This window comes from Nasonia vitripennis, chromosome 2 (assembly GCF_009193385.2).
Source record: "Nasonia vitripennis strain AsymCx chromosome 2, Nvit_psr_1.1, whole genome shotgun sequence".
NCBI lineage: Eukaryota > Metazoa > Arthropoda > Insecta > Hymenoptera > Pteromalidae > Nasonia > Nasonia vitripennis.
Window position 1 is genome coordinate 28,660,218 of NC_045758.1, and position 17,216 is coordinate 28,677,433.

At 42.5% G+C, this 17,216-nt stretch overlaps 2 non-coding genes across 2 annotated transcripts; both read right to left on the bottom strand.

The window, feature by feature from the left end:
• Positions 1–437: 437 nt before the first annotated feature.
• LOC116416427 lies at positions 438–588 on the bottom strand. The gene has a single exon (XR_004226864.1). It is a non-coding gene; the product is annotated as a U12 minor spliceosomal RNA (small nuclear RNA).
• A 7,478-nt stretch (positions 589–8,066) lies between these two features.
• LOC116416422 lies at positions 8,067–8,282 on the bottom strand. The gene has a single exon (XR_004226859.1). It is a non-coding gene; the product is annotated as a small nucleolar RNA U3 (small nucleolar RNA).
• Between the last annotated feature and the right edge of the window lie 8,934 nt (positions 8,283–17,216).

Consider the following 17,216-nt stretch of genomic DNA (forward strand, 5'->3'; position numbering starts at 1 on the left):
TGATTGCACAGGCTAATTATCTTGCAAGTGTAGACAGATGCTTCCGCAATAATATTTGACAAAAACGAACCGCAAACTATCACCGCAGACAGGGTCGAAGGTTTTTTAATTGACACTGATGAAGCCACCTCCACATGCCAGCCTTGTTAACTCGCACGTATGCGCAGAGTAGACGCAGCAGCAGCCGTTTCACGCGCAAAATGGCATTATCACCGCGTGAAATTGAGAAATCGATGTATATACGTATGCGCCTGTGCCTATGCAATCGCAAAGCGAAATTCGAGCTGTGAAATTGCTCATTGGGACGTTGGTCAGAATAGGAAACGAGGCACGATTAACTGATTCTTCTTGAATGAAATTTTTAAAATTCAGACTGCTGTTTAATTATATTATTTTTATTTTTAAGAGATAGAGTAATTCAATTAATTTTCATAGGTGAGGTAAATCGCTACACCGGGCCGCCCGAAAAAGTAGATCAGGCAGCCGCAGGACGACCTGTACCCCTTCAAAAATAGGTTCGCTTATTTTTCTAGCATTGCTAAGCGTCACCAAAGCCTCATATTTTCCTTACTCATTAGTTTAAGGCACGAGTTCTCCTTGCGACGGCTTCCTTCTTGTACCCTCGGGTCGACACATTGTACTACGTGTTGCTAAAAAGCCTCCGTTTGCCATCTGTTGGATGATGTGGGAAAGAATTCGCGCGGCAAATTTAAAAATCCATAAAGCGTGATTTAACAAATATTGAAGTAGGTTTCGTAGCTTTTTATAATTTCGCCAGTAAATGATTATACATAGAGAGTATAATAAATCCAATCTCGATTAATTAGTGCAACCATCGATTCATTTCAATAAAGAATGAGGCCACATGTCCAGATTCTGGCTCCTTCGAATTCCTCATTCACACTCCATCAATACAACCTGTTACGCCCCAGCAGTAGAAAAGAACCTCCCGCCCCATGAAAAAGTCATCGAATCTCGGACACGGAAAGCTCCAGACGACTCCAGAAGGAAAACGCACAGCAGCAGCCGGGCGTAATTGCATAAGCGTCTCCGTGGAGTAATGCAGTCGCATTAACTGCGCTACGAATCCGATGAGGGAGGAGGGGAAGAACAGAGAGAAAGAGAGAAGTCGAGCAATCCGTCGTACGTGCAAAATTAAAAGCTTCCCCCATCACCGGGGGTAGCTTCTCACCTTTCTTCTATCGCGACTCGCTCCATGCGCCGTCTCGCTCTTGTCTGCTACAGCGCGCGCTTTCACTTTTCCGTGCGTTTGTACGCTGTTGCTTTTATTTTCTATCCGTTTCCTATTTGCATTTTTTTCCTTTTTGTCTAGCTGTTTGTGAAAATTTTAATAACGCGCAGTGTATATATTTTTTTAAATATAATGTACGCTATGTTAATATATTTATATCTGTGTGATTAAACAAAGTGTAACATTTTATTTAACATTTTTGTAGATGATACTCGTGGAAAAAATTTTTCTTCAACATAAACGTGTCTAAACAAGAGTTTCCATTCGACGCTATCATCGATAAAATCTTCGATACCGGAAATAGAACAATCACTCTTCATCGCGTGGTCGAGACGATAGAAAAGCGAGATGCAAAAACTGGAACCCAAATTTCCGCACCCCTTGTCGTCGTCGACGTCATCTCCCCCTCGCACTTGTTATTTACGGCTTTTTTCGTTCGTCTCTCCAGTGGACTCGTACCTCCCAGCTTTGTCTCGCAACTGTTTCGTGCCATTCGTTTCCAGCACGCAGTGGACGAAACTGACGCCGGGAAGGAAGTTAAAGGAAAAAATCAATAACTTCGAGAAGTCTGCGCGAGAAGGAAGCCCGTCGATATTGAAGTTCGATTTTTTTTGGCTTTCTTCGAAGTTTTCTAATTACCTTGCCGATTCGTGAGATGAAATGTACTTGCGAATACATTTGAATAAAGTTTCAAGTTTGGAAACCAATTTCATTTATAGTATATGGGCAGTTGTCATTAAATCACAGTTATACATGCACAAATATTATATTTCGATAAAATATTGACTCTCCCGCTTTTCTTTCGACTCCAAGGGTTATAAAATTATTTGCTGTTAAAATACACCAGCGCATAGTACACACACTCCGTCCAGTGTAAGCTCAACGCAAACCCATGATCCAGTCTCTTTCGCCGACCGCGGAATCTTCTTGAAACACCGGCCTAATCCCCCGCAGTGGCATACAACTTTCCAACTAGAATTCTCCTCCACAGTATAAAAAAAAAGAAAACTCGCCGGTCATTCTCCCTAAAAATTCGAAAGCACACAGCCCCGAGTCCGTAAGCTCGCGCACATATCCCCACACCCCCTTCCCCCGTCGAATCCACCCTACAAATCTACACATGTGCAATGGGGGGGGGGGGAGCATAGCGAGGGCGAAACATCGAGAGAGATGCGAGGTGATACGGCTGAAAAGGCCGGAGGGTGTCTCTCGTCGGGTCCAGGGGTTGCTGCTAGCGCGAGATATCGATTGCCGGCGCGCGGGTGCCCTAAACGTAGTTGCAGCAGCGCCTCCCCGCGATGCCATGCCGTAGGAGCGGAGAGAGACGGATGAACCGGGAAAGGAGGCTTTGTGTCGCTGCTACACTACTGCGCTGCTACTGTTTCTCTCGCTTGCGCTTGTTCTCTTCGGCTTTGTGTATGTGCTCTGTATACGTGTGTCTGGTGCTGCGGCGGACGAGGCTTCCTTACAACGCGCGCGATCGATAGGCGCAGTTCGTCATATTTCGTTTGCAGCTTTGTTTATGTAGTTTTAGGGAAACTCCTCGAGTGGAAGTTGTGGGCTTCAAGGCGACGGGGTTGTTTCGAAGTTGCATAATGAGGAGGGAATATCTGGGCTGATTGTTGTTGTTGAGATTAAATTATCACGTTGAGGGAGGATAGAATGTAAGATTCATGTTTTCAACAATAATCAGCATTACTTGATGAAACTTTGCACGAAAATGCGCAATGTTCACTACATGTAAAGTTACAAGAAAAGCTCCTGCAACGAAGTTGCGTTAACAGTTTTATCAAGCAGCATAGCATTTCAATTACAGCTATTACCGAGCTTCTTCTGTATTTTCTCTGGAAGTAATAAGTTCCGACAGTAAATGTGATCTTCGGAAAAGTCTACCCCCTTTGTGTGGAAGTACGTGATCATTTAGACAAGTTTATACGCTAGCCTTATGATTTACTACATTTTCTTCTAGTTAATTATTACCTCGGTAATTACAAAATTTATCTTTCCCATTTATTGAATATAGAACGTCATCATTATAGAACGTTCGCCATATTTATACAACAGAGATTGAATTACACTGATGACGTAGCAAATTGACTGCGGTTCAAAAGGCATGGTCAGCAGTTTTGCAAAACGACAATAAATAAGGGTTAATGAAAACGCGAAATAAGCTCCCCTTGTACCTACACTTTGCTCAATTTTATTTTCTCGTTCATAAAGTCCGTACATTCAATTTACAAAACGACAAATGACACTGCAAGCTTACTATCACATCAAGCAACATCTCAAGATCACGCAAAGAAAGCTCGCGATTAGAGAGCCCGCGCAACTGCACACAGAGAGATGTAATATCAGCAGTACCTCCCAAGGGCGCACATAACGAGATCCAGCTAATTAGCTCTCTCGTGGATCCTCTGACGCTTACCTCGTCGGCGCGGACGGGCTTTACAGCTAAGACGCTCTCTCCCTCGCAATTACGTTAACGCGACACTCGAACGTCGTCTCCTGGTACATAGTGTGCGCAATCGGCGTCTTCGGTTTCCTTTCGATTTGCATGCAAGCAGGGGACTGGCCTGTCGTTGTGTGGCACATTTTCAGCTTACATGGAGTGACGGCTCTGAAGACTGACGCGTGGTGTTGGGGTGCTTGACGTATTATTACGTTGCTTTGAGATACATTGTTGTGATTAGTCGTGTTAGACGTACTTATATTATGAATTGATAAATTTTTGTGTAACCTTACAAAGACTCATAGTGCCGACATGAAAAACAGCGATTAATATTCAAAGTGCGCCATTCTCTAGAGTAAAACCAAGTCACGAATAAATTAGCAGCTCGTGCATCGGCTAAATCGATTTAACATCCGACGCGCCATTTATCGCGGCGCAGCGTAATAGTCGTTAGAAAAAACGAAGACAGCGGCTTTCACTGGCGCAAATAGGTAAATTTTATCGGCCGAAGTACATTATAATTTAGAGCGCGGCACTCAACAGAATCGCCATCGTCGTCGTCGTCGTCGCCGTCGTCGTTATCGACGGTAAAAAGTTATTACGCCTGACGCGCGCACGAGAGAGGTAGGTAAATTATTTTGCGCAGCTCCTCGTGCCTCTCTTAATTTTGTTTTCTCGTGAAGCTACTGCGTTCTAGAGGACGTAAATCTATTTTTCTGGCGGAATGCGAGGATTTTGCCAATTTATATGCAGTGGCTGTAGTGCAAAGCTTTTTGGGATTGGCGACTACGTGGCGACATTTTGTGTTGTTGAGTATGAAATACGACGGTTTGGTTGCTGAATTATACTAAGCTCGAATCGATTTTTAAATTCAATATTGTGACGGTTTTAGCGTTAAGGAAAGAGTAACTTTAGCTCATCCGTTCCGCGGTTTTCTATCCGGATTATTGATGGATCAAGACTGCGAAACTTGAGATAAAGATGTGGCTTTCAGGCTATTATATTTGCAACTTTTCCCATTTGCATAATTTAATAGCTTGGGGATCAAGACAGTAAGTCTTAAATTGACGTATAGGTCTGGTTTCTACCGATATCTTGCTTGTTAAAAGTCCTTTTTCACCCAATCTTAAAAAAGTAAGAGTAACTTTTCTCTTTCAAAAGTCATCGTAGGTTAGTTTAGCGAATAGCCGTTTCTGTTTCCCGATACTTCTCGTCCTCTCGCTCTCTCTTAACGGCTACTTGACACTTGATTCGGTATTCCTCGAGGGAATATCGACTATACCGAAAGTTGCCTTTCGCTCATCGGCCGACAAAGGAATAAACAGACCGTGATTCGGGTATAGACGTCGACTGTCGTTACACTACGCTTCAGATGAATCGCTAATTAGCATTGTCCCGACGTCAAGAATTTTTCATTACTTCGTCGTCCCCGCAAGACACTACACCAACAAAGTACACCTTTCATCGTGATTCTAACGAACGCTCAGCTTCTTCCTGAGTTCAACGAAACGTCCCTTCCAAAATGAGGTATAACACAACCGCGGTTACAGCAACAGAGAAGCAGATCTTTAAAACTTTAACAACTCCATATACTCGGCAGCGCAAACACGCCTCGCGTCCAGATGAATTTTTCAACAAACCATCCAAACTTAATTATCCTCCTACGCGCTGCGAAAACTCTCGCTCGAAGTGCGCGAGAGAGGGCACAAGGAATATTTCAAAAGCAGCAACACACCACACGAGCAGCAGCAGCCTCTTATAAAAGCGCGCGTCTTTTGCAAAGTGAAATCTTCCTTGCGGGAGGTAGTAAAAAGCGCACGCGCAAATGGATCGTCCCGATTAAGGAATCTACTCAGCCTAATCCAGAAACATTACGCGCCTGACTCGCCTCGTAAACAACTCGAGCAGCGGCGAGTCTGCTGCTTCATAATTAGCAATTACCCGGGCCTTCTTTTCCTTCTCCTTCTTCTTCTTCTACTACTCGTGCGAGCGAGAAAACAAGCTTCTCACGGAATAGTCAAATTGAGTGAGCATTTTTCTTGCGCTCAAGGCAGTTACAATGTGCTGACACATTTTTTACGCAGTAATGGACGTTAAGGTAAATTGAGTTTTCTCGAGACTGGGAATCCTGAGACGTTGTTGTCGGACAATGCTCGAGAGTTTATACAAGGTCATTACTTTTTATGAAGATCTAAACGTCGTTACGGGATTACGAAAGGCTTGACTTTTGAAGCGATTCTACATACGCAATTACTCGTTTTATGCTATATTTAAAATTTTCATTTAAATTCTCTATCACTGGTGCCAGCCTCAAGAGCAAAGCAATAACGGCCGATATAGAGATTGACTTAGGAGGTGTGCGCACACAAGATAAATCTCGCTGCGGGCAAAGGTGCAAAAGCGAGCATAGCAGCGCCGAGAAAATGGAAAGGATAATCTGATCGGAGGGGCGCTGCGCGAAATAAAAAGGCGCGAGTGAGAGGGAAACTATTATTATACGCAAACGTTATATATCTATGCATACGCATTGTGCCGGCGTGGAGAGTGATGGAAAAAAGCGAACGCGATGCCTTAATCCGAGTTTAGGGTGCGTTCGCCGTAGAGAGATATAGAGCCATAATAATGTATTCGCGGGAGAGAAGAGCCAACGCGGCGTATTAAAGAAGGAAATCCGTTTATTAAAATGAAAAGGCTAATTGTAGCGCTGTCAATGTCTCGTCTTTTGACTGCATAATGAAAGCTTTTGCGCGCGCTGATGAAAATTTAAATTAATCTTCGTGAAAGCCCGGACTGATCGGCTCTGAGCTATAATACACACTCTCGCTATCGCTCGCGCGCTCGCGAGTCTTGATTTAATAATCGGCTTTTGTGTCTTAATTATGCTGCCAGATTCGATTTTAATCGATTTTATCGTAATGCATACATACAAGTTACAGCTTAATCCAAAACTTGCGACAATGCCAAACCTGAAAAAGAAAACAAACTTGTACTCTCGAGCCTATGTCAATACCACCGCCGGGAAACTTTCATTGCAAAATCGTCGTTTTCGGGCCTAAAGTTATTTCTCGGCGCATCTCGTCTCACTCACGCCGACTCAATTAAAGCCGCTGGCGCAGCAGACGTAGCCAAAGTTTCGAACAAGGGAATCGCAGGCTTCTATTTGCCTGGGCCAATATTTATAATATAATTATCTTTCGGCGCGAGAGACAATCTCTCTCTCTCTCTCTCTCTCTCTCTCTCTCTCTCTCTCTCTCTCTCTCTCTCTCTTGCGCCGGTGGTAAGAAAATACGAAGAGCCGAGTGGAGGTAATACGCGGTATAGTAGGCAATTTCCAAGTGTTACTCGCGCAAGTTCCTCCGAGTTTGCTATCCGTGTGTGTAAGTGAGCTTGACGTTTCGCTTCTTTTTCTTATTATTTTGTGCGATTTCGTATACGGATTAGTCGGAGATTAAACTGGAGAGTTCGTATTTTTTTTCGTCGCTAATTACAACTACTAGATGTACACGCATATGCTAATTAGCGTAAATCTCTTTGTGTATCGTAGCATCTTTGTTACGAGAGAGGAAAATATTACCTGAGAAGAGAATATGTGGAACGCTTTAATATCTTCAAAGGAATCTAAAAAAGTCCCCTTCGTATAAAACACGCGCGACTCGTAACCGTACTTACATTAAATCCTCCAGAATCGCCTTTTCCTTGAGGCCCGAGAGAGAGAGAGCTGCACTTTATCTCTCATGTCCGCGTTACTTAGACCTGATGTGTGGATATGAGCCGCTCATGCAAGAAGTTTTACGCCCGTCTTCATAAAACACAAAATTATGTCCGCGTTATTCTCATTTCGTGCTCGAGATTGTAATACGAGCGTTTCTGCTTCGAGCTTGCGTGCTTTAATAAGTATTTAATCAAACCTTACCTTACACAGTGACGTATAAGAGTAATTTAATTCAGAATGCTATTATTGGTTGTTGATATACGAGTGCAAAGAAATGATAACACTTTTACAACAGTCTTATTAATCAAGTCGCTTTTAAATACATGTATGATTAAAGTGCTCTTGTGAGAAAAGCCACGAGAGAGTGTCCCGACGCAGTGCAACGTGGCTTAGCTTTGCATGCAAAACAGACCGTGTTACTCATCTTGATGAATTATTAAGGCTTATTTGCATACGTGCAAGTAGTAACTAACTAGTGTTCCCCGGGCCCTTTCTCCTCGCGTATGATTCTTACTCTGTATAATAAACATAGAATTAATCTCGAAAATCCACAAATCCTACTGATCGATCGTGCGCTTTCTAAAACAACTTTCGAATTGTTTATCATCAACTCTGAAGACATTTAAAAATTTTTGTTTTATTTATATAACAAAGCCACTCAGAAAGCCCGTCCTCCCATGCCTTCTGCACAAAGTGCAGAAGGTGAACGATCATCGATGACTGGTATTCCGACCGAAGCCGCAATTCCGAGTCGTCCTCACGCTCAGGAAGGAGAGCTACGTCTCCTCATCGTGGTTGCATCGACTCCTACTTTGGGTAGAGAGTCTGTGAAGATATACTACAGAAATGATCCTGTGAAGTATGATCTTAATTTTACTCGGCGTCGCGGCCTCTATATGTACCCGCAAAAACGCTGTTTCTCTTGTGGATACGCTCGGCACGACATCCACCTGGCGACAAAGCGCGCGAAGCTATGAGTATGCCGGAAGTGGGGGAAAGGCGTTCTAGTTTAGGCGCTGAGCACTTTTCGTCGGACTTGAATGGCCAGTAGTAGATCACCAAGGTTTTTTCTATGTATTTTTGCCACCTGAACACGCATTTCGAGGTTGGAATGCCCAAAAGTGGTCAGGTAATTTGTTATTAACAAATTAATTGTTAATATTCAACAAAATTATGTTATTTCAACCCAGAAAACATTTTTTCAGATTCTTTACATGATTCTAAATTGAAAATGTTCTCATAAGATTTCCTGAAAAACGCTTTGTTTTTGAGTAAAAAATGGATCAAATTTAATAAAATTGAGGAAAAATCGCGTATTTGATCGGATTTTAGTACTCTTTTACTCGAAAAGAAAGCCTTTTTCATTCCTACGTTTTTCATTCCTACCTTTTTCATTCCTATTTTACATTCCTTTTTCATTTTTGCCTCCTGAACACGAATATCGAGGATGGAATGCCTAAAAGTGGTCAGGTAATTTGTTATTAACAAATTAATTGTTAATATTTAACAAAATTATATTATTTTAAACCAGAAAATATTTTTTTACATTCTTTATATGATTATAAATCGAAAATGTTCGTATAAGATTTTCTGAAAAAGGCTTTGTTTTTGAGTAAAAATTGATCAAGTTTGATAAAATTGAGAGAAAAATTGCAATTTTTACTGTATTTTAGTACTCTTTTACTCGAAAACAAAGCCTTTTTCAGAAAATCTTATAAAAACATTTTCGATTTAGAATCATATAGAGAATCTAAAAAACTATTTTTGGGTTGACATACTAGAAATAAAACATAATTTTGTTGAATATTAACAATTAATTTGTTAATAACAAATTACCTGACCACTTTTGGGCATTTCACCCTCGAAATTCGTGTTCAGGAGGCAAAAATACATGGAAAAAACCTTGGTGATCTACTACTGCCCATTCAAGTCCGACGAAAAGTGCTCAGCGCCTAGACTATTCAGATCGTGTATAACATCGATTTTTTCTAGAGAAGTTAGCGAGAGGGAAGAGGGAAATTCACTCCGCCTTTGTCAAACGTCCAACTTTGACAGGACAAGGTTAGGTGTCATTCGGTTTCGCGCGAGAATCCTGCAGCGCGAAAACAGAAAATAGCTGACTGAAATTTGTATGACGAGTCGATAGCACGTCTTGAGTTTGTCGGATGTGTGTCTTTCATGGATTTTTCGAAGTTATCGAGTAATCAAGCCGGAAAAGATATTATAACGAGGAACTAGTATATAGATAAATAAACTGCTTTTTTGGATCGTAAACGCATCAAGTTCACGCGTGCCCATACAAGGCGCTGATTAATGAACCGTGAGCATGTTTGTTTAGCTTTATTTGGTTTTAGAAAAAACTCATTATAAAATACTGATCATGCTGACTAGCGAAAGAGATCCACGAGCCGACAGAGGTAACCGATGACGCTCATATACCATTGTAGGAGATCAGCCCAGTTCGATGACCGAGCACGGACTGAACAGTAAAATTGATCCGCCGGTCTATTTATAGCCGCAGCTGACCTCACTGCTTTATTTTTACAGCCGTGTACTTCAGATAAGAGAACGTTTATCATTTTTAATTTCACGCTCTCAAGAGATACTTTGAATTTAATTATTTATACAGGAAAAAGTGCATCTGAAATTTTTATTCGACGAAAATTTTCGAAAACAAAGTAGCAAGAAGCAGTCGTAGTAGTCGCGCCTGAGCATATAGCTATGTACGTACGAGTGCCAACTGCAAAGAGGCTCTTCGAGATGTAGGCCATAAATCGCTTCTTCGTAGACTCTGGAGCTGCTGCTGCAGGCTCTACTCTCTCTAGCACACAGACGCATCGTTAGCGCGTGTAATCACGCTCTTGAAGACGCAGCTCGTCGTATAATCAGGAGCGAGTTGCCAGAGGCGTGTCCAGTTCTCTGCGGACGATTTAGAGCTCGATGCCTGTCACGGACTCTATGTGGAGTGTCACTCGCCGAGGAAGAGGAGATTGAGCTGCGGATGTGAGGTTGAGGAGGATCTTGGGTTGTTGTCAAGTTCGTTGTTTTGCGGGATGTATACAAGGGGGTGGAATAGGGTTTGTTCCGAGATTTAGTAGTGTATTCGAGACGGCAGGTTGCGGTATTTTGAAGCAAGAGTTTTAGAGTGTTTGCGATTTGCGAATGCGAATTTATGGACGTGATTGGGACGTGTAATGGGAGACATAATACAGTGCGTTCGATGATTCGATTAGATTGCGTATCTTTGCCTAGGCGTACAAATACTATAATTCAAATTGATTGCGTAGAAGTACGGACGTTAATACAGCTTTTATTGTAATTTACTCTTTATAATTAGCCTTTTAAAATTATCTTATTTTTTCTTTTTAAAAACTGATTTTTAACATAAATTTATTATTTTTGTTTCAGGTGAGTTACTAATTTCTGTTTCCTGAATTCGACATCGACAATAGATTTTTTTCACGAAGGTAATACCCACGACAAATCAATTTTCGCTCTACCCTTATCAATCCATCCTACCATTTTTTGCTTCTCTTCAAAATCTCCATCAGCAGCATCTCGATACGTCCCTCTAGCGCTCGGCAACTTCCTGGCTCGTTTGTCTTGGATGTATCTCACCATCTCATCTGTATACACACCAGAAAGACCGTCCGCATCAGTTAACTTTTATCTCCCGGACACTAGCGCGCAACTCTATACTTTTGTTTTTCCCTCGTTCTCGCCTATTTTATTAAAGCCAGGGCACTCATACTCGCGAATATCGAATACCTCGAATATTTCTCGCAGCTGCAGAGATAAGCCTCCTCGACTGATCTGCTACGTGAGCGCAACAAAAGTTTCCCGGCGGATTATATTGGATGGGAACGAAGTCGGGGATATATTTGTATGATTAAGAGGAACGAGGGTATGCATCACGTCGTGTGTTTCTCGATCTATAATACGTGAGACCAGTGAGATTTATGGTTATTAATGGTGATTGTATCGGCGCCACTCGTGGATGGCACGATCGAGGATTTGATATTTATGTAGCAGTGTATTGGCAAAATGAACGCGTACTTTGATCGAGTGCTGTTACAATAACATTTAGACCATAATATTTTGTACGAACAATTTTGAAAAAAATTTTTTGGGAAAAACGATAAAAAGTCAATTTTGGTGTGGTGACGGATTTGTAAAATTCTCGTAGGCATCGTGCAATCCAAAACCAAAAAACAACCTTCCGTTTATAAACACCAACCTGTACCTGAAAAAATGGCTTTTATATGCTTCCGCCGCAGCACTTACAAACGCACTCGGCGCAGATCGGAAATTGATGACCGACATTCGTCAAACCCGTTCGCCGACGTTTATTTTCGGCTCGTGGGTGCAGCCATCCGGCTCTCGTTTCTTTATTTTTCGCGTTCAACAGGCGCGGTGATCATTTTTCTCGCTGCGAAATCGAGAGCCGCGCGCGCAAGCTCGTTTTTTTTCGTCGGCGCCAAAATTGAAAATTCTCCGACGAGGCTGCTGCCAGGGAAAAAAAACTCAATTTGCGCATCGAGCAGAGCATCAGTTTTTTTTTTACCTACTACTATATACCGGGCTAGAGATATGGATGTGTGTGTGGGGGGTTTTATTTTTCCGCCTTTTTAGATACACTGCAGTACAGTCGCGCGGGTCAGAGAACGCGGCGGCTGTCGTATATACAGCGCGATGACGGCCAATGAAAAATTTTCGAATATCAAAACGATCAAGTGACCCGAAATAACTCGATGAAAGTCACGACGAGACGGCGCGGCCTAGTTGGCCTTTGCTGTCGCGCGTAGTGCAGGTATATTTTTTTAGTTTTATATGTCTCGCATGCGGTTTTAGGATGGTTCGAAAAGTTGGTTTCTGAATCGAATCATAATTCACCAATAAATACCTGCGCCGTTACACACACTATACACGCGAAGAAGTCTCCTACCGTCTTTGCCTACCCATAAGCACAATATGAGGGTCAGTCGCCTGCATTATCGAGCCGAGAGCAGCCACGGCAGCGGAAATCCATCGTCGTGTCGCGGCGAAAGGAAATGGCAGCTTTTACTTAGGAAAAACGTGATTGGCCGTTTATCTATCGCGCGTGGCGTTCGTTATATTGCTCAATGCAAGCGTCGTTGTCGTCGGCCGCATAGACGCGCATCGACGCTTATTGACACTAATGAGATAAAGGCCTTCTTTATGCGGCTCTATGATGTGTTGCTGCGCACGCGCTTGAATTGAGGGAATGTAAATTATAGCTGAGGCCTTTTTTTAGCGGACACGCTGTACGCTGCTGGGGATTATATTATGAGCGGTGATAATGAAATTATGCTGAAGTGTATAGATACCGATGAATATTCAAGGCGTCGATTTCGATTCTGCATATGGGTTGTAACCTCTGTTTTGATCGCAGTTGCCAATATACTTGTACCGATGCGAGGATATTTTTATTTTTACAAGACTCTTGTATACCATTGGCATTACGTTTTATTAGCCAATAAGACCGTCTGTTTACAGCGTTTACAACATGCCCGCATCGTTTATTTCTTCCTCCGAACGAAAGTTACACGTGTCGTTCGGTTACTTATCGCGAATTATCGTATATTGAAATTTCATTTGATTGTCGCACATAAAGTTGCGCAAGATCAAATACGTCGATTTTCCCCGTACAAATAATCGATAAACGAACACCGTCTCGCAATACGCGACTTTATAGCCTCCTCAAATCGTCGATTCACGACCTATTATGGCGATATTCTCTCTCTTGCGCAACACGTTTCAAAATTACCATCGCCAAATCAAAAAAACGCACAATTAATTTTAATTACGCGTTTCATCCAACCCCCGCAACGACAATTTTTTTTTCACTGCAATTACCGCGGCGACGAAGCGAAAGGTAAATAAATTACGAATCGCCCGCTCGCTCTACCGCTTTAAAACTTAATGAATCATCCGTGCAATTAGTAGTTCGCGCGAGCGCGAGATCCTCTCGACTCGAAAATGCGCGCCCCAGCGCGGTTGTTCGCGTACGTTATACTTTTCCCCGGGAGGAAGCTTCTCTCGCCCCCCGATGTAATTATCATGCGCGCCAATTACGCCGCGCGCCTGTTATTGCATCATTTGATTCGTTGATTTCATTTCTTATTCGTTGGTTATTTATTCTGGATGCATACGCGGTTTTGTGCTTGAAAGCTGTGCCAACGTTTTAATCATTTATGTTGGACTCTTTAAAGAAAAGTCAGTTCATTCGATTCGCGAGATTTAACCGTTAAAATCGATTGCAAACGCGACCTGACAACAATAATGCTAGCAAAACAGTTATCAATCTACTCCGTCCAGTTCCACAAAAGCTTCTTCCTTGTCCAGCAAAAACCCTGATCTAAAACTCGTCTCCCGTAGCGTAATCACATCATCGCACACCGAGACGAAGAAGAAGAAACGCTTCTCTCTTTCTTCGTTGCGTCCGCGAGCAAGTCGGTGCAATTAATTCGCTGCAGCGGCGACGACGGAACCCAAGGGTGACGAAGCCGTTGCGCAATGTCATCCTCGCGCATTCCACAGGTTTTTCATTTCGTCGGCCGTCTGGTCTTACGGTTCCCACGAGACGCTGTTGTTCTGTCGTGTAGGTCAGTTTATAGATGCAGCTGTGATAGAGTAAAGAGATAAGGAGGCGTCAATGAGAATTATAGATGCGGTGGGTGGTGTCGTATAGCCTTGGATGAGTTTGATCAGACACCTGTTTGCGAAGCATTGCAGTTATTTCGAATGCATTTTACGAATAATAATAAGGATATTATTGACTTGGCTTGGAATTATACACATCGTACGAACGATTTAACTGAGTTTTGTGCTTCATTTAAAGATCGACTTCCTCTGTTTTGTTACGATTAGTCGAATCGAATCGTTTCACACGCGTTGGTGGCGCAGTTTAGTGATTTCTCGAGCGTAACGGTCACGGAATTTTGGAACCATTTCCTGTACCCAGACGTATTTTTCCTGTTTGTTTGTTATCACCATAGCAAATTGACAATAGGCTTACAATCCATACATCCCCTTTGTTAAACAAAAAGTAAACACTTATAAAATAAGATTTATTTTTCATTAGAGAAATACTATCAATTATGCTATGACTGAATAATAGACATTCAAGGCCACGAAATAACAAACAGTATCAGAATCTAAGAATCTAAGATTTCCCAAGAGAAATACATCAAGCAAAAGCATTTTCTCAGACAACACACTAGAAGCCAGTACACCTTGGCGTCGTTCTCTATATTATATCTCAGGAAGCCCACGACGGCGTAACTCCCTGGATATTATGATTTCCGTGCGCCGATGTCTCAGAGATCTCGAATGACTGCCGTAAATCCCCTCTATATCGTCATTCGCCGCTGCTGTTCTGACATGTGCCGCGTATACGGAACAGTACAGCATCTCACCGCCGCGGATCAGAAGACAGAAAGCACCTTTGATACAGATCGAATTTATGCGCTAGCTGTTGGTTCGCAAAAACATCGCCGTTGAGAAATCCTTCGCTAGTCGTTGTTTGGACCCGATGCTTATCTGCAATAAGGAGCTTGTAGGCTTTTTTGTCCTCTTTTAGCTGATTTAGAGCGGGTAACGAGCTGAGGAGTTGCGAATGTGTGGCTGGTCGTTAATTAGGAGGATAATGCTGAGAGATGGCGTTTGTTTGCATAATATAGCTGTCGTATAAGTGCGAATTTTTAGGTTTGCTCGTAGGGTAATTGTCGAGTGATATCATTAGAGTGGGCTTCGTCAGCGGAGCGTGAAATGGACTTACTCAAGGCCCGGATTTATGATATCACAGTGGATGTTATACGTCGCTGTGATTCATCGTGTGCTTATTCGCGCCGCGAGCTTTATTAGCAGATAAGAGCTCTTGGCTTATAATAAAACTTGGGATTTTTTCGCAGCTCTATGCGCTATTGATATTTCTTTTTAAATATGATCTCGTATGGACACATTAATAATTAATAAGCTGGACATTTAAATAGTTTTGCATTTCATAATATTCTCAGTCATGTCATAACAGACATAAAGAAAATTTTTTTAAGGAAACACAGAAACGAAATTCCAGACAACCAAGCAGTACACTCGCACTCTCGAGCCATTAATCCACTGCACACACATCTCCACTTCGCAAGAAGCTCGGAAGCAATTAAAACCAGCTTACTCCTCCTCGGCCAACTCTCCGCACTCTCGCCGTCGTGTTTATAAAAAACGCGCATCATCTCTCTCCACACGGCTTCAAAAGTGCATAGCGATTGACCGCATGTCCTAAAAATATATGCTCTCGCTCGTGTCAGCTGTCATTTCGATTTCTACCCGAGAGAGATATTGTGTACGTGTATCGCTCTACGATGTATAAATAACCAAGGCTGGAGGAGTTGCGTCAGAGACTCGCGCTGCACTTTCGTCGCGACGTCGATGATTCAACCGCGAGAAGACAGACTGAGTGGCGCGAGATCGCGACTCCGATTGCCGTGGATTCTTCATACTGGCTTCGCTGACGACTGACGCGCGCCTGGCAGATGTGTCGAGATTTTGGATTTGTGATGAAATTTTGCTAAAAGAGAAAATTTTTAAGAAATTTATAGTCCCATCACAGTTGAGGTACCTCTATAGTTAAGTAAATTTCATTGTTATCCGCATTACAATCTAAGATAAAATTACACACGATGACTCACATGACGACGAACGACAGGGACGTCGAGTTTGAAATCGTTCCCTGGAAAAAGCGTTTCTCCGTTCAATTTACCCGAAATCGACTGGTATGCTAAAATCCACTCCGTAACCAGACACGCTGGACGTGTACTGCACGTCTTATGCACTTTCTAACACGACACAAGCGCGGAGTTCTTGGCCGGACTGTCGTGACTCATTTTGCATTGTTTCGTGTCTCATGAATCACATAACGAGGTCTGCGATAAAATGTTGGAGGAACATGCGGAGGATAATTTTGAATGTTGAAATAATGGCTTCGCCGGAAGGTACCTGATGAATTGTCACGGAAAATAAATTATGATTGATTAGCGGGACTCTAACAACTCGTTGAATTGTTATTTATTCAGCAAATATTGAATGGTGAAGAACAAATATTGCACACGATGCAGCATTTGAGAATAGTTATACAGTGACAACAAAGTTTCAAAACTCCTACTCGGTTCTTCCCGATGACAATTTATAACCCAGAAGCTACTACTCCTTCAAGATAACCTAAAATTACTCCAAGTTTACGACCTTTAAACTTTACAGCAGCGAGTATAGCCGATGAATCAAAATCGAATATGGCCAGCTATTTCGTAACTGAGTTCCAAAGCCAAATTCAAAATTCAAAGCCAAAATCAAATTTGCCTTCAGCAGGTTGCATTTGACTTGGAAAGCGTGAGGCTGATTTTCCAAGGTATAACATTATACGGTAGTCTATAGAAGCTGAATTCATTCTGATCGTTACTGTTCTCTAATCGTTCGATACAGCCGTATACAGTCCTACCGCAATCGAATCGCACTGTCAACGAGACACAAAAAGTTTCAGTGTCGAAATTCCCTCACGTAACGCAGTGCCGGACTCCAATTGTCACGTTGCTCTCTCTCTCTCTCTCTCTCTCTCTCTCTCTCTCTCTCTCTCTCTCTCTCTCTCTCTCACACACACACTCTTACTCTTTTCGCGGAGAGAAAGTTTTACTTTTATTTTCTATCGGGGAATTCGTTTCGACGATGCCGCCGACTTCCCAGAAATCTCTCGCGCTTTACGACGACGACCGAAGCATTTTCTTTACGAG